Raw genomic sequence first — 22867 nt, forward strand, 5'->3', positions numbered from 1 at the left:
TTTGGTCATTAAGATTTTCACAGAGAGAAGCCAAACTGCAAGGGACTAGCCAAATGTCTACATGTGTTTTGGGGTCAGAGAACCAGGTAGAACCACAGTTGAAAGTTCTATTTGCTAAATAACCTAATGTTTCTCTAATGATGTGTTGTGAAGACCCTTGATAAATTTTGTAAAGAGAAAATCATGACTCTCATGCAAATATAGAATGAACAATTGTCAAAGATTTTATTCAACTCACTAATTAATGAGGAAACTTGAAAGACATTTAAAACTGGTTCCAAGAGCATTTTGAGTTGCTAGGAATTTATAGACAATGCTAAAATAAGATAGAGGGATTAGATACAAAAGTGGTTAATATTCAATAGAACCATAAACCATAACTTCTCTGCTTATCCATTCCAGTAAGCAAAAATCTACAGGTTAACCACTGTCTCTGCAGAATTGTAAAATGGCCTGGGCAATAAAATGCCAACCAAGCTCAGCACTTGACTGAAAAGGTTCCCAGTAGTCCCCTTTTGCCTATTTCCAAGTTTCAGATAATTTTCTGACACCTTGGTGTAATAAAGTTTTCTTATCATCATGAATCTCTTACTTCCAGGTCTACTTCTTGCACTGATCCCTTTCTTCATCCTTTTATTACCCTTTTTCTGTCTTTAATATGTATTTTCCCTTCTAGTTGAAACTACACTTAATTTTTGTCTTGGGTGAAAATGAATTGTGGCATTTAATCTGTGACTTCCCTTTTAGTCAACGAGTACTCTCCTCTTTTGTTTCATCCATCCGTCTGTCCTTCCACCATCCATCCATGCATCCATCTTTCCATCCATTCAATTTTCTATCAATTTTTATTCATTTGTTTTCACATTTATTCAGTAAGTATCTACTGAATCCTGACTACAGGTAAAGCATGTGTTAGGTGGTGTGGAGAATAGATCCTTAACACATAATATTCATACCTTCTCTGAATTCAAGTTTGTAAACTAGTTGGTATGACAAACCATCCATGAAAATTATGAATTTTTTTCACCACTACTAAAATAATAAAATTTATCATTGTCACAGTCCAATAGTTTTTTTGAATACCTACCTGGTCAACCAAGATTGGCCCTCTCCAAAGTGAATTATTATCAATAGAGTTATCCCTCCAGAAGCAGAGTTTGATTGGGAAATTTTTAATTTTGCCCACTGAACCATATGCCAATTCGACAAAAATTTAGAGTCTGTTGTGCCCTGGGAACTGGATGGGCACTGGGAATACAACCTCACAGAACTTTGCTAAAAGACAAGATCTTCCCTGGGAGATGTTATCTTTCTACACTGCTGGTAGTAACTTAAATATTAATGTAGGAGTTTTCAAGAGTAGATTTTTGTTTGGGATAGAGACTGTGAAGGCATTTGAAACTCAAGGGGTAAGAAGAGGAACCCTCTTGAATGAAGGAATGAAGAAAAAGGATGATGGAGTTTCAGTCATTTTAGGAATATATGAGAGAGTTGAGAGAGTTGTGAAGTTGTTTAGTTTTGTATTTTGTTTGTTTGTTTTGGACAGAAGAGGATTGGTTGGTTATTTGTTTGTTGGTTGATTGATTGGTTAAGGAGAGACAGAAAAGAATTGAAGGGAGTAAAGGACATCACAGAAATACCATCTGGGCCCTGATTGGGGGAGTGAGAGTAGAGTAGGTGGAAAAAACAAGTTTTAGAAATGCAGAGGGCTTCATCATCTTAGTACGTAAAGGCACTCAACATGCCGCCAAGGTTGCACCGTAAGACACTTAGAAGCCATTCTTGAGAAGCCAAGTAGGTAACCCTAGTTGAATTAAAAATCTAGACAATCATACATCTTTGTCTGTCTAATTAATATGTATATGGCTGCTTTCAGCATTTAGTTATTTGGTTTCACACAGTTTAGTGAACTGAACAGTCCTCTTTAATATGCAGAAGAAATCGTCTGCGTATGTTAAGCATTAAGAGTTTCCATGATGTCCCTGTGTTAAAATGTTCATAATTTCACTCCTGGGGGACAGGGCATGAGGGATTGGCAAGAGGAAGACTGAGAACTAAGGTCACATTAGCGGAGGAAGAGGAGTTTTAGCAATCTTTGTCAGTTTGTTGGCATTGCCTAGAATTAATCCTGTTCTCAGGGAAGAGTCAAAATTGTTATAGGATCCATCCCTTTTATTCACATGTCTTGAAAATAAGATTGAAATAAAAGCTGTTGCTAGGATAATGCTGTGCTAAAGTGGAGGTAATGTTTAACATGTGCTTTTGGAAAACGTAAATAAATTGCCATATTTGCTTTCTTTATCTGTCTCCTCCATTTGAATGTACTTGTGGTAAAGACTTTTGGTCAGGTGAGTTAAAAAACTCAGTAAACTTCAGAGCATGGTTTAGTAGAAAACATATTATAGCTTCTATTTAAGGTATATATTACACAGAATAATCTACAAATACAAAGAAATGTGTATTACTGTAAACATATATGTATACACACTTAACTGTAGTTAAAATTTACATTATACATATACATATATATATATTTATTTTTCTGTATATGCATAAGACTCAAACCATTGCCATAACTCCCAGAAAAGAGTCCAACTACAGTCATGGCTAATGCCAAGTCCAATAACCATGGGCTCTTTTAAGAGTCCTTGTGTGTGCGAAGGATGTGTCCAACATCAAAAAGTCAGTCTTCTATTCCCATCTTTTTCTTTAACTCACCAGGGGACTTTGAGCAAATTGCTTCCTTGCTCTGGGCATCATTGGTTTTCTCATCATGACATGAAGGGTTAGGACAGGATCACTCAACAGTTTTCCTAGCTTGTGGACTCTAGATCTGACCAAAATTTAAGTTCGTTAGAAACAATGCTTCTGTTTTCCGGGTGACTTTCATTCTGTTCCTTCATTCCAAAGCAACCTTCTGGCTTCCCTTCCTGCCTTAGCTGCCCATCCTTTCTTCTTCCCTTTCTGTTTTCTTCTCTTTCATCTTCTTTCAAGCCTAGTTGGAAGTTGTAGTCCTCATTGATAGAGGGAAGATTCAAACTTCCTCCCCTCACATTTTTGAACTCTTATAAAAAATAATCTGAGACATTATGTGGTAATTTTAGCTTCACAAATGTATGTGCTTGAATGCGTTTATCTGACAACAATTCTTCTGAGAGAACCATGCTGGCAAAATGGTTGGTCTTGTGAGATGGTTAGATGACAGCCTACGACTCTGCTGGTTGTGCACAGTGCAGTCTCTGAAGACACGATAGTATTGCTCATTTGTTTACTCGGGAGTTTACAAAATCTTCACCTGATTTAGACTTGCACACAGTGTATTATCTAAATGTCTTTATGGTAGGACACTGGGTTTGCCTGAAATATTCACCAACGTGAGGGATGGTTTTGGCCATGTCTGGCAGTGGGGAAGAGTGCAGCCCCGCCTTGTGGTGGCTGGAGCACCATCCAGGGACATGCAAGTGTCTCTGGGAGTTTTTCTAGTCAAGGCACTGCTGTGAACAGTCCTTAAGCTGTGACAGTGACAGGATCACATCTCAGAGGGCAGAAGCTTGAGGCCCTCTGCATGCTGCTAAAACAGTATCAGAATTGAGGTGAAAGGTTTAATTTTAGGCTTTTAAGAGCTAGGCCTTTTTTCTCCACAAAGCCTAAGATCAAATTGTTGCTTATCATCTTCATTTTCCTTGCTGGCAATAAAGTTCTTGACCGTCATTCGTCAAAAATGGATGCAGCAACAGATTTGCAATATAGACTATTTAAACCTGTTTAACACTGAAAGCCTCTCTTTTTACTGACTTCCTATTGTAAGAAATCTTCAATCCACAGGTCATCTGCAGAGATTTTAAATTTAGTTCAGATTTGACAGTTTACAATTGGAAACCTTGAACTTTTAGTTTTGAAAATATCTCTTTCATCAAGGAAGGATTTGTTAAAAAGGTGCTCTTTTATCCTAATAGCCAAACACATGACACAGACACTCAATCCAACCATTATAGTTTGAGCAGGGATGTGAAAATTCTTTTTCATCGAGGGTCACAGAAGAGAAAAATCTATTGAGGGTCACGCAAATGAAAAATAACTTAATGGAGTTAGAACATAAGGATTTATAACAAATAACCATCTGTCAAGGTTTTAAATTTAGAACAGGGAACAGGAAATTCTATTCTGGAAGTAAAACATATAATAAATATCTTTCTATCCTATAATTAGCTCACTGAAGGAGTGAGGGCTGAAAGACATGGAGAAAGGAAGATGGAATAAAGGAAAATGGAAAGAGAAAGGGTAGAGTTAGGAGATAAGGGGAGAAGAACCTGAAGAAGGAGGTAGAGAGAAGTAAGCAGGCACAGAATACAGAAATGGGGTCTTTCTGTGGGCCAGCCTAAAGACCCCTCCAAATTTTGATCATCCAGTACCATGTCTTTGGGGAAAGATTAGTTTCCAGCTTTCATTCAAGTCTTCATATTTCATAACTCATAATCTGGACCCAAATCTGCCCTCCAGTTGCTGTTCTGGGCACAGTTCCTTTTCCTCCCTTATGGGTCCACTGCCCTGTGATCTCACTGCTCCCCATGCTGTTGGGCAACTTTTCCTGCCTGCAGCCCCTAGCATTCCCACCAGCCTGCACCTGCCTCAGCTCTACCACCACTTCCCCACTCCAAAAACTGCACCCAGAACTTGCTCCCGGCAATCCTCCTGGATTCTGCTTTTCTAGCTCAGAGAAGGGAGCTGGAGATTCCTCCCTCACTTCTAATTTAAGGCAACAAAAACACAGATGGCTAGAGTCTTCTCTGTAGCCTTCATTTTCTCTCCTCTTTCTCCATTCCTTCCTCCTTCTTTGATTCTCTTGCTTCTTCTCTTTCTTTCTCCTCTCAGCTTGAAATGGGTAGAAAATTAACAAGTGCAATAACTCCTCCAAATTTTTCTCTTTCACTCTTCTTCCCTTCAATGAAGTCACAGCTAAGTATGAATATGGAAGGAGTGTGAAGGAAAGAGGAAGAGGAGAAGAAAGGTAAAAATAAGACTGATGTCAGGTACTGCAGGAGAAATCCTTTAGAGTGTTTTGTGACCATTCAGAAGTAAAAGAATAAAATTAAAGCTGTTAAAAAGCAGTGGGATCCCTGCCCACTGTTACTTCTTCACCTCACACACTTATTTTTCCCTGTTTGAAAAAATGCAATAACGTATTAACTCTCCATTAACTAGAGTGCTTTATAAATGGTATATGCTGTTCCTTGCTCAAGAGATCTAACCGTAGGTGGGCATGTTAAAAACTTTACAAGTCTCCTTGTAACAGAGCCTTCCAAGTACCAACTGTAGACCCACCTGTGGTAGGCAGGCTTCTAAGGTGGGGCCCAATAAGCCCTGCTTCCTGGCATTCATGTCCTTGTGTAGTGTAATCGCTTCCTTTCCATTGAGTGTGAGCTGGATGTAGACACTTATTTCTAATGAATAGGATATGGGCAAATATGATGGGAATATGGCAAATCTTCAAGATTAGATTATAAAAGGTGGTGACTTTCATCTTGCTGATATTCTTTTGCTCTCTTTCTCACTTGCTCACTCTAATGAAGGCAGTTACCATGTTATGAGCTGCCTTAGAGAGAGGCCCATGTGGCAAGGAACTAGGATGACCTCCAGCCAACAGCCAGCAAAGAACTAAATCTTGTCAACAACCATTGAGTGAGCTTGGAAGCAGATTCCACCCCAGCCCATTGTCAAGACTCATCTTGAAATGACTGAGGCCTCAGGTAACATCCTGATTGCAGCCTTATGAAAAAACCTGAGCTGAAAACCTAGGTAAGCCATGCCTGGATTCCTGACCAATAGAAACTACAAGATCATAAATATGTACAGCATAAAACTGTTAGTTATGGGTGTACTTTGTTATGTAGCAGTAGATAATTAAGATGTTGCCTTTTAGGTGAACTATTCCTTTAGCAGAATCCTTTTTGGCATCTTAATACCCTTAGGTGGAATTCATGATTTGCTTACCATAACTCACATTTTGCATCTAGAAGATATTTTAGTAAGATTTTTTTGAACTACCTGGGAAGGGGAAAACTGTTTCTCATAAGCACTGGAACACACTCATTGTTTCTTCTCTACCAATCCTTCCTAGACCAGCTTGATCCTATCTTCTCAAAACTTTCCCAAACTCGTAGAGCACCCTGATCTGGCTTATATAATTTAGCTGTTGGTTGTATATTTTCCTATATTTTCCCTTTGTTATTGTACATCTGTCAGGCTAAATTGGACTGTCTTATAATGTAGTGGCTATGACCTCATTTGGGTCCCTGAGCCAAACGGGCGTTCAAGAGTAAAAGAATCAAATAGCTTGGCTGGACTCATTATTGAGTTCATGCTCATTTATTTCCTTTTGTTTGGCTATTACTACCTGGTCAGATGAAAGGCAGTAGCAAAACAAGCCAAAGAATTCTATCACTAGAAGTCTCATGAAATTATTCCTCATTTCTGACATCAAGATAATCACAAGAAGTTTTTGTTATGAACTTAAACTCATATGAAATGTAATATAGATTGTTTTCTGGACAATATCAGCTAGCAGCTAACGTTTATGTTCTATTTGCCAAACATTGTCCTAATTGTTTTGCTTACTCAGGTTTCTGAGATTCTGATTAAAAATCTAATGAAATATAAAATAATGTAAGGTTTAAATAATTTTTAAACCTAAAGAGATGAAATAAATGTATGAATCAAAGTCACATTAAGGATTAAGTGACATCCAGCAATTTTTACCAAGTGATTTTAAAATGTGATGTATAGTAAGCTTTCTTTAGTGACACCTTTTGGCCTCAAAGGGAGCTACGCTGTGTTTGTGAAGGGTGGTAGTGGTGACGGTGGTGGTGGTGATGGTGACAATGGTAGCGACGACGGTGATTGTGGTGGTAGAAGGAATGGTGGTGATGGTGGTTGTGGTCATGGTTGTGGTGATGATGGTGGTAGTGGTGGTGATGGTGGTGGTGGTGATGGTGGTAGTGATGGTGATGATTGTGGTGAAGGTGGTGGTGGTAGTGGTGGTGGTGATGGTGGTGGTGGTAGTGGTGGCGGTGATGATGGTAGTGATAGTAGTGGTTGTGGTGAAGGTGGTTGTGGTGATGGCGGTGGTAATGGTGGTAGTGGTGGTGATGGTTGTGGTAGTGGTAGTGATGGTAGTAGTGATTGTGGTGGTGATGGTGGCAGTGGTGGTGGTGATGGTGGTCCTGGTGGTGGTTGTGATGGTCATGGTGATGGTGGTGATGGTGGTGGTGGTTTTGGTGATTATAGTAGTTGTGATGGTGATGGTGGTTGTATTAGCCCATTCTCAAGCTGCTGTAAGGACATACCTGAGACTGGGTAATTTATAAAGAGGTTTAATTGACTCATAGTTCCTCAAGGCTGGGGAGGCCTCAGGAAGCTTGCAATCATGGTGGACAGGGAAGCAAACATGTCCTTCACATGGTGGAAGGTAGGAGAAGTGCAGAGTGAAATGGGGGAAAATCCCCTTATAAAACCATCGGATCTCATGAGAACTCACTCACTATCACAAGAACAGCATGGAGGTAACTGTCCCCATGATTCAATTATCTCCCACTGGGTCCCTCCCACAACACGTGGGGATTTTGGGAATTAGAATTCAAGATGAGATTTGGGTGGGAACACAGCCAAACCATATCATTGGTGGTGGCGATGGCAGTAGTTGTGGTGACAGCGGTGGTGGTGGGGTGGTTATTTGACTCTTTCCAGGTTAATCATCAGATAACTCATAATTACCTACTATGTGCCCAGGTACCCAAATGAAGTCACAGCCAGTACACCATAAGACAGCCTAGTTCAGCCTGACAGATGTGCAGCAATATAGAGAAATGTAGGAAAATAAACAACCAACAGCTGAACTGTGTGGGTGTGATTAGGATGCTCTAGAAGTTTGGGAAGGTTTCTAAGGAGAACATAGGACTAAACTGGTCTGAGAAGGATGGGTATGGAAGAAAGTAAGTGTGTTTCAGAGCTTGGGGGAAACACAACTTCCTTTTCTCAGGTAGTTCAAAAGAATCTTTTTTTTTTTTTTTTGATACTTGAGGGAGGTGATAAAAGAAGAGATGAAAAGCAGTTCTCTGCCTTGGCCTGAAGATGTCCCTGGTCCCAGTGAATGGCTATTCAGTGAAGAGGCAAACACTACAGTGAGGCAGAGGAGCTGCCTTATCTTAGGCCATGCCAGTTGACAGGGAGGACTAGGCTCAGGAAGGAGACAAATGTGGCCCTGTTCCTCTGAGTCATAAACGTTGCCAAGGAAAGGCACGTGACTATGATCAAAGCTTGACCTCAGTTGGTTCTTTGAGAAGCAAGAACTTCCTCCCCCTGTGTTTCCTACGTTAGCAGAGACGGATGTTACCATGTCCACGTTATTAATAAGAATAACAGTAGGTGCTATAACAATTGAATCCCCAAATTTCAATAACTCGACACAGTGAAAGTTTCTCTTTCACCTAAAAATTCAATGTGGATGTTTCTGGTAGGAAGGCAGCATTCCTCAGCTTGGAAATTTGAGGACCCAGGCCCTTGCATCTCGAGCTGCTAATCTCTGTCTCCATTGGCAGAAGGAGAAAGAAAGGGTGAGGTGTCTGCTTTTTGACTTCCTTGGCCCAGAAGGGACATGTATCACTTCTGTTCATACTGTAAGTAAGAAGTAGATATTTGACTCCATCTGGATGCAAGGGAGGGAAAGGATATGTAGTTCCCAAGTGTGTGTGGCAGAAGGGACAGCCTCTTTCTGGCAAAAACTCTACACTATTGAAAGGGGAACATGAACCTTGGCTGGACAGGAATCTTTTTGCCACCTACATGTTATAGATCAGGAATTGCAGTATAGAATTGTGAAAGGGTCAAGATAATATGACTTATTAATGTAAAGTTAGGGATGGAACTCAGCCTCTTTCCCCCCCCAGAAAATACTTGATGGAACCTTCTCAGTGTTAAACTCCATCTAAAGGGAGAGTGGAGTAAAGAGAGAAAAGAGAGCTTCTGTGGCCATGAACAGATATGAGGAGATAGGCAACCCCTCCCTGGGCACCTCATTTCTCAGGTCTGTCTCCTTAGGCATTGCAAGCAAGTATTCATATATTGAAATGTGCTGCCTGCTGGCTGCCTATGACGGGAATGATTTCCTGAATGTAGTACATTTTAAATTTTAGTGAACGTCATTTCCTGGAATGTTTGCAAAACGTGCAGCTTCCCAGGTCCCCTCCCAGCAAGTCTGATTCAAACAGCTCTGGGTTAGGGCCCAGAAATCTGTGCTTACAATCAGCACCCCAGTGATTTTTGGGGCAGGTAGTCCTTGCAACACACAGAGAGAGGCATAGACTTGATTAGTATTAAGTTTTATGAGGTTTGCCTAAGCAGGTGTTGCAGAGGTTAACTGTGACCTGCCTTTATTGTCTTGCCCTTGACCCCTGATTACCCATCACCTGCCTACTAACTACCAGCCCCTGCATTTTTTCCCAGAGGTCTTTATATGACCTCTGGAGGCTGCTTTGCCATCCATGTGATAAGCTAGAATTGCCAGAGAATAAACATCATCTGGCAGCAGTTCTTAACTAACACCTTATAAGTGTTGGTGTGTAGATACCCCAGCTCCCTCATCCCTCAGTTGTACCCACTCTCTGCTGTGTGTTTTACACTGACTTCCAGAGTTCCCCACTGGGATCAGGTACCAGGTGCCCACAGTGGTACCTAGCTTGACAATGCACCCTTTATTGGCTCACTTCCCCACCTAACTACCGGGATTCCCTTCACCTCTTAAACTACCTGCTCTTGAATCCTTGTTTCAGGTTGTGCTTCTAGGGGAACCTAAATGAAACCAGTAGAGATGCACATATACTGTATGTCAGAAATTCTTAAAGAATCTTTCCCGTGACTCCTGTATGCAGGTATGAGTTGACTGTGGAAGTGCAAAACACCCTCATTCATGACATTGGTGTCATGAACCTCATTGGCTCTATCTGACTGTCAGTCTAACATGTCTGATTGCTTCTAGCAGCCAGTGTCTAATAAACTGAGCAAAACCCACATGGTACACTCACTGCCATGTGCAGATGGTCTAGCAAGAAAAATATTGTCTTCGTTTCCAAAAGAAACAAATCCCATTCCCACTTTCCCCTGTCAGCTTTGCTCCATGTGGGAGCATCATGCTGTCGATATTTCTCTTGGGTGAGTAGCCTGCAAAGGTTCTCAGCCTTAATGATTACCCCAAAGCAGGAATTGTGGCATAAATCTCCATGTGTGGAATATATATCACAGCTTGAGTTAAATGGACCCCAAACATATGGCATTGTTTTTTGCATTTTCTAACACATGGGCAGTTTCTCACATTTTAAATCAACTGAAAATGAGAAGATTATAGGCAAATCTTCTTGGAGGATTAACTACTAGGAAATATACTTGGTTTGAATAAACATTTGGGGTGGGATGGAGGATGAGGTCAGACACTTTCCAAAGACAGATTGTATATTGCAGAAGGTGGGAGCCCAAGGGGAAGCAAGGTGGATGACTCTAGAATAACCTGCATGTCCGGATGGCCTGGTCTTCAGATACTCTCCCCTGAGTCAGATTGCAGCAATGAGCAAGCAGTGTCATGGTGTTTGGCCCTGACGAATAGAGGTTGTACAACCGATGACTTTTTCCTGTGAACGTTACTGATAGGGACCAGTCCCTCCTGGAGTCAATCTTTCCTCCTGTGTCCCAATGTTGCTATCGGTCTGGGCGAATTATAACCTGTACATGGGCAAATTATAACCTGTACATAAGCCTATGTCACTTGCTCAAGGGCTACTAGATAAAGCCATTGGAAACACTGAAGAATATATAGAAGGGCTCTATTCCTTACTGACCAGCTTCCATGTAGGATTTGAGTGACGGTTCTATTTTGAGTATCAAGAGTTAAAGATGATGCAAAACCAAGCATTGGACTTGCACTTTCCTTAGAAGAGATCAAGTCTAGTTTTCTCGCAGAAGGCTGCACCAAAAAGGGCAGCGATGTGCCTGTAAGACATCAGTTCTCTGCAGGTAATGATCAATAGGGAAAGGAAAAAAGCAGCTCATTAGGCATTTCTTCCCCAATTGGCTCACTCAGCCTCCTTAGGCCTTCAAAGCCACAGCCAGCCTTATTGTCCTTATTTTCAAAATGGGCCCGCTAGAGCACCAGGCTGCTACCCTCTTGGCTCATGCCAGGCAATGACCCTACTGGCCCCGCAGCTGGCCTCTTGCCTACCCTGAAGACAATGTTCGGTCAGCAGCAGCAGATGCCCAACATATTTGAGGGCCTCCTCTGCCTTTCCCCTCCGTCATGTTTCTTTCCCCCTCAAATTTATTAATGCACATGTAATAAAGGGTCTAACACGGACTTATTTATACCTCTACATTATACCTATACTGATAGTGTATGTCATACTTAATACTAACATACAGTATATGTGCATCTCTACTGGCTTCATTTGGGTTTCTCTAGAAGCACAACCTGAAACAAGGATTCAAGAGCAGGTAGTTTAAGAGGTGAAGGGAATCCTGGTAGTCAGGTGGGGAAGTGAGCCAATAAAGGGTGCATTATCAAGCTAGGTACCACTGTGGGCACCTGGTACCTAATCCCAGTGGGGAACTCCGGAAGTCAGTGTAAAACACACAGCAGTGAGTGGGTCCAACTGAGGGATGAGGGAGCTGGTATCTACATACCAACACTTACAAGGTGTTAGTTAAGAACTGTTGCCAGATGATGTTTATTCTCTGGCAATTCTAGCTTATCACACGGATGGCAAAGCAGCCTCCAGAGGTCACGTAAAGACCTCTGGAAAAAAATGCGATAACATTGCTCAGACCGGGATCATGGGTCTGGAATTTGGGGTGGAGTGGGCTTCCTGCTATAGAAATCAGGCCACTGCACTTACTTTACACTTCTGGGGGAGGAGGGATCTCTTCCAGTCCCTAAGAAAAGAAAATCTTTAAAGCTTCTTACACGCAGGCATGAAACCAGGAAGTCCACCCAGTCCCATCTCCGCATAAATTAGGAACTCTTCCCTCTTCCCACCTTCCTTGTCCCGAGTGGCACTGGCCACTGATCACCCTCTTCAGAGCTGCACCAGACATTCACAGGGAATTGAGGTTCCCTATGCAGAAAGGTTTTCAGACAGAGGACCCAACCCATTTTCTGTCTCCAAATCCTCCTCCCTCTCTCTTTTGTGGTTGCTGCTATAAAATAATGATTCAACAATCAAAGCGCCTCTCATGAGGAGATGGGAGAAGGAAGGGAACGAACGGGGAAGAGGTGCCCTGGGCTGAAAACCTGTAGATTTTTTTCTAAGTGACAAAGGGCAAAGGCCCTTTTTTGAAATTAGGAGAGAGACAGCTGTCTCCTCAATGGAAACTTTGCATTTTAAAACCAGCCTTGGGAAAAGGCAACCCCACCAAGGAGGAAGTGCTATGGGGTTTTGAAGCCAGACCAGCTGTGATTTCTGGCTCTAATACTTTCCAGCCGTATCTCTAAGCCTCGATTTCTTCTTCCATCTGTAGAGTGGGCTTAATAATTTTGATTATCTCACAGAGTTGATGTGAAAATTAAAATAACTCGAACAGAATAGGCGATATATACAGGAATTAATGCAAGATTCCTGACATGATGCTTAGAAGTTCATGATGCTTAGGAAGATGACATTCATTATAGAGATGCCGAACGGGGGTCTAGAGCCTGCTTTTTCGGGGTCTCTCCGGTCCTTCTCCATCCTCTTTATCTCCTGAGCTGCCCCCTCTTCCCCCGCGCCCCGCCCTCCCTGGCTCGCCCGGGCCTAGGGCGCCGCCTGCAGTTGCGCGAGGCCGCCTCTAGATGGAACTTTCTCACCAACGCAAGGCCCGGCCGGAGTAGCTACCCCGGCGCTGGGCGGCTAGGGGCTCCTTTCATTCCGGCGGGTTCGGGGTCTGGGGACCTGGGCGGTAACTAGCGGGGAGGAGCGCTGGACTGTGCACGACGAACCCAGCAGGTTTCCACAGGCGGCATGCGAAGGGAATCCCGAGGTTTCCCTGCAGAACCCGAGCACAGCTCTCCCGGAGTTTCCTGCCCCGCGTCTGCGGCTCCTTGAATCATCTCAATAAAATGACCGTCCCGGTAGCCACACACGCCCCGTCCTGCGCAGTGCCCTCAGCGGACCGCGCTGTGTGGTACCGCGAGCCCTGGGGACTCCGTAGCACGCGTTCCCGAGACCCTCGGGGGCGGGGAGTGGGGAGACAATCGTCCGAGTCGCGGGGCCGGACAAATGGCGGAACCGCCGCGCAGCGCCAGGCAAACTTTGCAGGGGAACCGTGCCGCTTGCGGGCTCTACTTTAAGCATCCCCGAAAAGAAAGCATGTGGCGGGACACTTGTCATGTACCATGTGTTATTCTCGGTGACGCTTTCTGGAGCTGTGCTCACGGGGGACCCGGGCTCTCGGGTGCTGCCCGTTGTGCTCGGGCGGGCGTCGCGCCTTGCCGCGCAGGTCCCGGGCTCGCCAGGCAGCCGGAGCCGCTGGGCTCCTCCACAGCCATATTCCTCCTTCTGCCGCTCCCGCTTCTTCCCACCCTCCCACTCTGTCGTTGGGTCCTCCCTTTTTTCTTGGGGGCGGGGAAGGTGGGGTGATTTTTAAAAATCAGAACTATTGACATTTCTAGTCTCCTTGTCGCTTCGGGCTGAAGCGCGGAGGGGGATCCGCGGGCCGAGGGTCCCCCTCCCTGCCCTCGCCAGGGCCGCTGGGTGACACCGAAATCCTGAGGCTCCCGCCCCTCGGGGGTTCCTCCTCCTGCTTCCCGAGGTGACTGGTTGGCGCGAAGCGATTGGCGATCCCGGGCGCGATCCCGGCCGCGGCTCCCCGCGCCGCGCGGGGTGAATGGCCGCGGGCGGAGGATCGGGAGGCGCCGGGCGCAGACCAATCGCGGCCGCCGGTGGGAGTATTTGTTATTCACATGGAAGAGACTTGGCGCCTGCTCGGCCAGCTCAGCCCCCTCAGCCCGGAGATCAGCCACAAGTGCGGCCGCTGTGCTCGCCTCACGCGGCGGCGGCGGCGGCGGCGGCGCTGACATGGAGCTGCGGGCCCCGGGCGGGCTTCCTCACCGCGCCCTCTGCGGGGAGCAGGGTAAGACTCGCCGCCCGGCAGCAGAAAGCTGCTCCGAGCAAAGCAAGTGCGGAACCACGGGACAAAAAGCCCCCGGCCCCCAAACTTCCCCGAAATGCCCTGCTTGTTGGAAAAGGAGAATCCCCCCGTTTTATTCCCCTTTCCGTTTTCTTCCCTAAAACCGTTCAGCGGACAGCCAGGTGCACCATTCCTTCCCAGATCACTCTAGTGATTTGCTTTTCCTGAGCACAAGTAGATGGCCCTGCACGCCTGTAGTCTGTGAGAGAACTGGCGGGCGGAGGTGACGGGAATGGGGGGAGAGGGAGAGTGGGCACCAGGGGGCGAGGGGCTGGCCGGGCATTGGAGCTTGATTGGGTGTCTGTTGATTTTACGTTGCAAAGAACAAGGCAGCCACCCCTCTTGTCTACCCGTGATTACATTACAGTAAAGAGGTTCAGAAAAGAGGGAGACTTCACCCGGAACTCCCAAGGCTTGGAGGTGTGATCCCCCAAAAGTTTAGTCGGCGAATGGGAGACTGAAGGGTGACGGGAAAGGGGCAGGCGCGCTCGGCGCTCTGACTGGGCGTGCGGCGGCAGGATTTTAAAGCGCTCTGCCTCGGATCGCCTGCCCCGGGTGACCTCCCAGACCTGCCCTGGTGGAATCCGGACTTGCCCCGCCGATATGACGAGGTACCTTCGTTTCGCGAACCTAACGGGAGGGATTTCCGAAGTTAGCGGCTTCCGGGATGAGTCGGGGTAATAACCCCGCACTCTGAGCGTGGGCTGGATGGATGTCTAACCGGGATCTAGGGAGGATGGGGGTCGCGGGGGAAGCCGGGGGCTTCGGGGTCCTCGACACCCGCATCCCCGCACGGCGCACGCTCTGTCTCGAGTTTGCGTTCTCGAGTTAGCACCGCGAGCTTGGGATTTCCGTGCTCCTCTTTTGTGGCTTTCGGGAAACGCCGGAGTTCCGTGTCCTGTTGGGGGTTGGGGGATGGAGAAAAGGTCTCGGGGATCTTGTTTAAAAAGCAAAAGCTAACTCGCCCCGATAGCTCCTTTGCAGCTCCCGCGGCCGGCGCGTCCCCAGTTTCGGGTGGCCCCGTGCGGGGCGTGGGCGCTAGGGCGGCCAGGTGCGGCGGGGGCGCAGGCTGCACTCCCAGCGCGCGGGGGCACCCGGGCGGCGCCGGAATGCCCCGGGGCGCGGGAAAGGCGAGAGTAGCCTGGCGCTCCCCCCATGGCCCTAGTCTCTATCCACCCCAGAGCCCGGCTTCAACAGCCCAAGGAACTAAGAAGAAAAAGGAATGTGCGCGGGGGAACAGGGGATCCGGGCGGGCTGAGTGGCCGCTGTTATGGTAGAGATAGAAACAGAGGTAGAGATGGACAGACAGCTCAGCCACGCCAAGCGCGAAGCCCATCCGCCCAGCCAGAAAGCTCGGAGATCCCTTGAGCTTCGTACAGTTGGTGAAAATGTAACAGAATCACCAAAAAAGAAAAAAAAAATTCTTTCGTTTGACACGCGCTCCCTTGGTGCACATGAAATGCGGAGGGACACGCGAGTCACCCAGTTGCACAAAACGGCACCCCCGCGGTTCCCCGGGGAATTACTTCCCCCGTGGCCCAAATTGCGAAGCCTGGGGTCAGAGGGTCTCTGCGCACCCTGGATAGCAGGGGTGAAAACAGATCCCCTCGCCGGTTACAGAAATCCTTAAGTCCCCTACGCAAGTCCCGCCCCCGGGAAGGAATGCCTAATTTGCCATTTGGGGGATCCTTTCCCACAAACCTGAAGGTGCGGGAGTCTCTGGAACACCCAAGAATACACTAGAGTCCAGGCTACTACCGCGATTGAATACAAATCCTGCTAACTGACAGAACTGGAAAACAGGGTTGGTGGTGGAGATACAAGAAAAATCATGAACGGGAGAAATGCATTCCTATGATAGCTTGTATTTTACTTGAAAGAAAAATAGAGAAAAAGAGCCACCAGCAGGTAGATCGTGGATAAACAGCTTATTGCACTTGCCTGTAATTTCCATTTTCCGTTATGAAATTGTTTGTCAATAATTGCAAATGGCTACAGAAACCACTTTAGTTTACCTTGGTCACTTGCTTGTGAATAATACCGTGAAAGATCTCTGTAGGAGGCACAGTCAGCTGTGTGCAATTCATTCTCTGGTTCTTGAAAATGTGTGCCTTGATAATTTTGAAAAGAAAAGCTTTCTCCATCAGGGAAAACGAACCAAGATTTTTTAAAATGCAATTTTCCCATTTTAGAGTCAACTACAGGTTGTACCATGTCTAAGATAGAGAATTCTTGCTTCTGAATAAGGGATATGGGGAGAAATAGATGACGGGAGGCTTTGTAGGAGACAATTGACCCGGAATAAAGAAGAAGATACTGAGAACACAGCTCTCTATACTGTTATTTAGGCTCAATTTGTTCTGTTTGGATTGTGCTAGCTAGTTCTGCCCTATTATGCACCCTTCGAAAGTTATGGCTGCTTGAATAATTCTAAAAACATCTACATCCGAAAGGAATAGAGAAAAGGAGGAGCTGAGCTCCAATGAGTGCAGGGGAAAGTTAGAGGTCTGGAGAGATGTGCTCTTTTCAAAGTTGGCTGAGCAGGTTGAAGCTGCTGCGGGGCTTGTTTAATTGGTATTTATGCAGCAAATAACCCGTCTGACATTCACATTGGCAATTGCGTGCCAATCTTTGTGTATGAATGTTCCATTGTCTTCAGGGCACGATGCACAGCACACTACACACATGTTTTTTTCCTTCCGAGTTTCCTTCCTACCACCTTCCTCAGGTAGTTGGAATGCCCATCATAAAGATGACCTTGCTTTAGTTGGGGGGAGTGGAGTTGCTCTGTCACAGTGTCTTAAAAGAAGAGGCTGCTTGAATTTCTCTCTTCCTGGACCCACAGCCAAGACCTGTCCACATCTGCATGCTTGTCAAGTTGGCTGGCTTGCGGAGGTTCAGGAAACTTGCTGTTTTCCTGATAGACTCTGACTGGGCGTCCCCAGACTCACAAATGTGGTTCATTCAGTAGGGACGGCCACTTCATGTTGTTCGCAGGAGAGGCTATGAGCTGAGAGTTGGCTGGCTTATTGTTTTCATTTCAAGCGAGGGATCTTGTTTTCTTTCTGCTAGGAATTGGAATTTAGATTTGGGCTTTCTCTCTTTCTTCTTTTTTTCTTTGATTTTCATTTCTACCTGGTACTTTGACAAATTGTGACAAACCCACTCACTGGGAGGGACTCTGAGCATAATATTGCCTCATCCCAGGACACCCTTTCTGAGTGGTGGGCATTGCTGTTGGAGTGATTTGAGAGGTACTATTGAGAGGTTCCTGACTCCTAGCTCCCTGCTCTGGCTTGTTGCATTGCCAGCCTTAACCATTATTAATGGTGATATTTCTTTGGTAAAGAAATTATGGCTCTCCTAGGAATCATTTTGAGAATGCAGATGTTCCATTTGAGGATGACAGTAATGCATCTTCAGGCTTTGATACTTGCTAATGAATCCACTCACTCCCTGGGGAGGGCCAAGGTAATGAAAGAACAAAGACACTGACCGACGGAAGAGACCTAGTTCTGGGGAGGGCAGGGCAGGGCAGGGCAGGGCAGGAGGTGAGCAGAAGTGGGAAAATCTAGGAGAGGCCTCAGAGGAGTATAGATTGTTGGACACATGTGTTGCCAATTTCATACTTTTCCAGGCAGGGTTATGCCTAAAGCTAGAAAGCTGCTGGCTATTTATTGGCTGACTCTTCCAGTGGTCATGACCCAGTGGTAGAAGCATTATATTCTGCCTACAACTTAGGAAGGTTTCCGGTTGTCCTGTTTTCACAACAGGAGATTATCTTGTCACCACTTTCTTCAGAATAGCGATTTACATGCTCAGTGACCATGACCTTTAGTTCTCCAGGTCAGACATGGTACTTCCATTGACTTCTTCTTGCATCCTTTCCAGTTTTCCTTCAAGCTCTGTGCTCTCCATATAGGCTTGTCAGGGTTGACTTTTTTGGACCTGTGACCCTTGTTAAGGTCTGACTAGCCCCAAGTATGATGAGAAAGTGGTTTTCTTAGATCTTCTAAGTACAATACACCAATAACATATTTTAGTTCTAGGACGGATTGTTAAACTAACAGTATCCCTGTGCATTCTTATAGTACTTGGCAGTTTATAAAGTACTTCGACACACATTATATTGTTTGATTTCACAAATTGGGAGATGGGGGAGAATCATTCCCCATTTTAGAAACAAAGAAACTGAGATCTGGTTAAGTGACTTGCTCAGTGCTATACAGTAAGTGCTGGGGGAAGTAAGACTAGAATCAGTGTCTCCTAGGGCTCTGGAACATCCCACTCACAGTCCTCATTATCAAATCAGAGTTAGTTTGAGATCCAGCATGGCCTCCTGCCCCCAGGGGGCATGGAGTAAGGGAAGGAACAAAATGGCAGTCCTGCATTTGAATCCTGGCCTGAGACTTTAGACACAGTCATATAATCTTTCTGTTTTCAGGTTCCTTAGATCTTGAATGGCAGCTGTGATACCAACCTCATAGTTGTATTTTAAGAGGGAAATGAAATAATGTGTCTGCAGCTCCAGGCACACTGAGGCATTCAGTAAGCGTTGATGTCACCCACTTTCTCTCTTCTTATCTGATACATATTATAAAAAGTAGCTTCTCATTACTTTAAATATGGTCTTTTTGTGTAATAGCTGTGTTATTGGAAAAATAAGGGCACAAATTGAATTCTCTTAAATCAGATTGTTTTTTTAAATGCCTGGGATTTAGCTATTTAAAGGAAACCTGTGGTGAATTCTTTTGTAATGCAAATAATTACTTTCTAATTTATCTGTTTAGTAAGTCGAGCTTCTCCTGTATCAGATTTTTTAAAATATGAGGCTGGCTTGTGTAGAAGAGCTTTCACAATCCTCTCACTGATGAAAAAAAGTCACTCAACTTGCAAACAAAATCAGTTATTGTGTTCAGTTGGCAAAGCCTTGCTCTGATGTTTGAGCATAATCTCATATTCCCTTATTATTAAATAATAGAATCTCGGAATAGGAAGCTGGAAGACACCTTAGAGATCATGTGGTCCATCTCACTCATTTCACAGATGAGGAAATGGAAGCACATAGAGGTGAGGGGACATGTCACCTCTGTGTGCTTGGGAGTGTCACCAGCCAGTGACTGTCAACAAAGATCTGATTCCAGGCCTCTGTTGCCAGGGGAGAGCTCTGTCTGCCCCATCCTCACTCTGCCCCACCAAGAATCCATAGACATGCATACGTATTGCAGCATGGGAGATGATACAGAAATATGATGCATTTTCAAAAACAACCCGAAGAGCTGCAAGTGTAAGCAGTCGTATGAATTGATGAGAATATTCAGCTTAACCTTTTTGTTAAAGAGCTGAATGGAATGCAGCATAGGAATGCTGCTTTGGCCTTTTTATGAGAAAAAAATTACAATTCTTGGATAATGGTATTCCTCAGCGAGGATTTTACCCTATCATATTTTAATTGTACCTGCTAAATGGCCAAGGAAGATGTGATGGAGACCCAGAGAGGCCCTGCATGCATTGGTGGGTGTGTTCCCATTGACATCATCGACGTGGCCAGGAGACCTCATTTGGAGCAGAAGTGTTTGGACAAACTGCATTGGATCTTCTTAGCCCTTTGAGAGATTCAGAAATCACCTCCCTGGAAATGCCCCCAGATTGTCCCTTCCTAATTAGTACGTTATTGTTCTTCCAGAGCTAAGCGTCAAAGATGTGCACCTTTCTGAAAGATTGCAGTGGAGGGGCAGGGCTGTTCCCTTCTCTCGTGCTGCCACAGCGAGTCCCTGTAGCACTGGGGGCTTTCTCCAATGACAGACCCACCTTTTGGGACAGATGACTTTGGTGGCACTGCCACTCATCAGCTCACCAGCTCAGGGGTTGGGGCCATATTCAATCCCTCTGAACCTTCTTTTCTCATTTATACAAGAGCTAATGCCTGGTGTATGAAAATTTGTGGAGATACTATGTTAGGTACTTGACACTGGTACAGAGAAGGTGTGTAGAAAATAAAGCAGAATTCTGGGCTCTGGCCAGTGAGGAGCTGTCCTTCTGGCCTTTTAGGAAACAGAGCACATTTAGGGGGCCACAGGCTTAGGGTCCAGCCAGGGTGCCTGCTCCCAGGAGCCTTAGGCCAGACTGCCCATGGAGGGCCCAAGGATGTATGATGTGCCCTGTAAGTAAGGGTGGGCAGGCAGGGGAATGCACAGGAAGGTCTATGAGGGTTCATAGTTAAGCCTCCCTAAAGGGTTGCACGGCCCCTCCCTGTGGGCCCAGACATAGTGCTGAGAGGATTTGTCCCGCTCTGAGATTGGTTTCGGGAGTCTAGACCTCACGCCTCCTTGAAACAGTCCAGCACAGGCCAGGCTTCTGCCACATATCAGAGGCAGGTCAGTTTGAGAGAGGAGCTGTTTATACTTTAAATCAAACACAAAACATAAAATAGAGGTATTTGGATCTATAGCTCTGAAAAATTATGATTTCTTTAAAACTCATAGACTCAAACTAGGATGAGTTTGGACTGAAGCTCACAAGAATGGTACAAGAGCAAGATAAGTAATTTAAGACTATACAATGAAACCTAACTGATGTAGTTTCTCTCAAACTTTCAAATACATTTTTCCTTAGGTTTCTTAAAAGGGGAAACTAAACCTTCTGGCAGTGGAGTCTGATTTTTATGACAGTGTATCAGATTTTGAAATAACTGCAAGATTTAAATATTTTATAAGTAGCTCTGATTTTATTTTTTAAAGTGACAAACGAAATTCAGTAAAAGCTCACCAACTGGGCAAATACAGAAAGAGGTGCTCTGCTCTAGTAGAAAATGAATTACAGACTAAGTTAGCAACAATAACTCCTGTTTACTGAGCCAGATACTATGCTTTCCATGTGTGCTGTGTGGCAGATTCTATCGCCCCTTTAAAGACAAGAAAAGCAAGCTTCAGAGAGGGTACATGCAATTAATTCTATGACGCAGAGATGGAAACTCCAGCAAAAATTCAAGTGAGCTGTTCAATAAATGAAACTGAAAGGAAACCAAAACTGAACCTCTCGTTTTCCATTTCAGTGCATTCAACCACTAAACAAAACTGATTCCTGCCTCACTGCTATTCATCCCCCAACCTTTTTTTAAAAATTAAAGCTCCAAACAAAGCTATGAGATACCAAAGAGAGTAAACAATATTGCAACCACCAATAATTTTAAAAGCGACTCAATTTTATTACTTTCTGGACCATACAGCAACTGGAACTAGGTTAATGCCACATGGATAGGTAAGGATGCATTGTGATGAACAGATGGGCTGTTTGTATGTTCGTCTATAATTGAAAGCCATTTATTCTCATAAGTGTTTTAAGTACTTGGGGGATGGCTTGGTGTAAAGAGGAAAGGCGGGCCTTTGGAGAAAATCAAGACCCATCCACTCTCCCTAGACATTTCTTCTTCTCCTTATTTATTCATTTAGTCTGTACTCTGTCAGAACAAGGGTCAGCCCAGCCACGTGGAATTGGTCTCAAATTCTCAACTAGTGATCGGAGTTAATGAGGTTTTACTATCATGTGACTGGTTTTCTTTGTGAAACTGTAAAACACAATCTTACTTCTCTTAATGGGTGGCCAGTGTAATTTATGGCCTATCACTTAAATGGTTTCATCCTGAAAGTCAGGTTGACTTTCTGAGTGTTTCCTTTTGTGGAATGCCCGAGGTCAGGCTGTTATTGAATCACAGATTTTCTGAGGGAAAAGCAGCTGCTAGGAGAATCGAGTGTGAGGGACTAACAGTTAAGTGGTGAGAAAAATCAGAAAGGACGAAGTATTTTTGGGGGCAGCACGTAGGAAATCTAAGGCTTAATATGTGCCAGGAGGCAGTGAATACTTGTCTTAGGCTGCACAGAACTCTCTCAGCCGAGTGGGCCATTGGCTGGCTAGGCTACCAGGTGTTTGCTCAGAAATATGGGGCAGTGGGCTGCTATGAGCCCTCTTTTCTAATCTGAAAGTGCAAAAATTGCAGCTTTCTTCGAAGACGTTTGGGCATATGTTCACTTATCCCCCAGGGAACCACCATCTTTCCTTTTGAGACAAGAAGGATAAGAAGAAAATTTTATGAACTGGAACTTGAACAAGTGAATGGAAAATACAAGCAGATGTTGGTTGGCTAGGGTACAGGAGAACTGTCCAAATTTCAAGTTTCAAACCCATACATAAATAGGTTAGAAATGAGCATTAGATTAACCATCCTGCCAAAGTAAATTGGTGCTGTTTATTCTCTTAATTAGCTGTGCATTACAAATCTCAGATTCCCTGTGTTAAGTCAGTTCTCATTTTCAGTCACATCTCTTCGAAAGTCATTTGAAAAAAATCTTATGGAATTAAGACTGAAGGCCTTAGGAAAAAACTTTGTAGATTTGCCTATAGACACTTTCATTCCAAGTTATTTCTAGTCTCGATGAAATAACTGTTTTTCCCACCGAGTCAGACAGAATTAAGCAGCTCTTCATTTGATCACCAACTCTGATTTGCTCCTAGTGATTCTGGGATCAAGGCATGTTTCCCTCAGAACTGTTAATATACCCATTGCTCCCACCCCAACAAATTAACTGGAAACCCTGACAATGGTAATAGGAATATCTTCACATGTCACCTTCCCTGCGTGTTTGATTTTCAAGTCTTTGTTTTCTTA

The 22867-nt window shown here is 44.8% G+C and overlaps 2 protein-coding genes across 5 annotated transcripts in view; one reads left to right on the top strand and one right to left on the bottom strand.

Annotated features, from left to right (window-relative positions):
- ARF5 (ADP ribosylation factor 5) overlaps positions 1–22867 on the bottom strand; it is a 540324-nt gene that overhangs the window by 343599 nt on the left and 173858 nt on the right. The window lies entirely within an intron of this gene.
- Positions 13967–22867, top strand: part of GRM8 (glutamate metabotropic receptor 8) — a 797799-nt gene continuing 788898 nt past the window's right edge. The window contains exon 1 of one of the 3 annotated variants that reach the window (XM_050782557.1): positions 13967–14145. The gene's annotated coding sequence lies outside the window, so the exon portion shown is untranslated. Of the gene's footprint in view, positions 14146–14560; positions 14814–22867 lie in introns of those variants that run through there. The other 2 variants (XM_050782558.1, XM_050782559.1) reach the window with 2 other exon arrangements.

This window comes from Macaca thibetana, chromosome 3 (genome assembly GCF_024542745.1).
Source record: "Macaca thibetana thibetana isolate TM-01 chromosome 3, ASM2454274v1, whole genome shotgun sequence".
NCBI lineage: Eukaryota > Metazoa > Chordata > Mammalia > Primates > Cercopithecidae > Macaca > Macaca thibetana.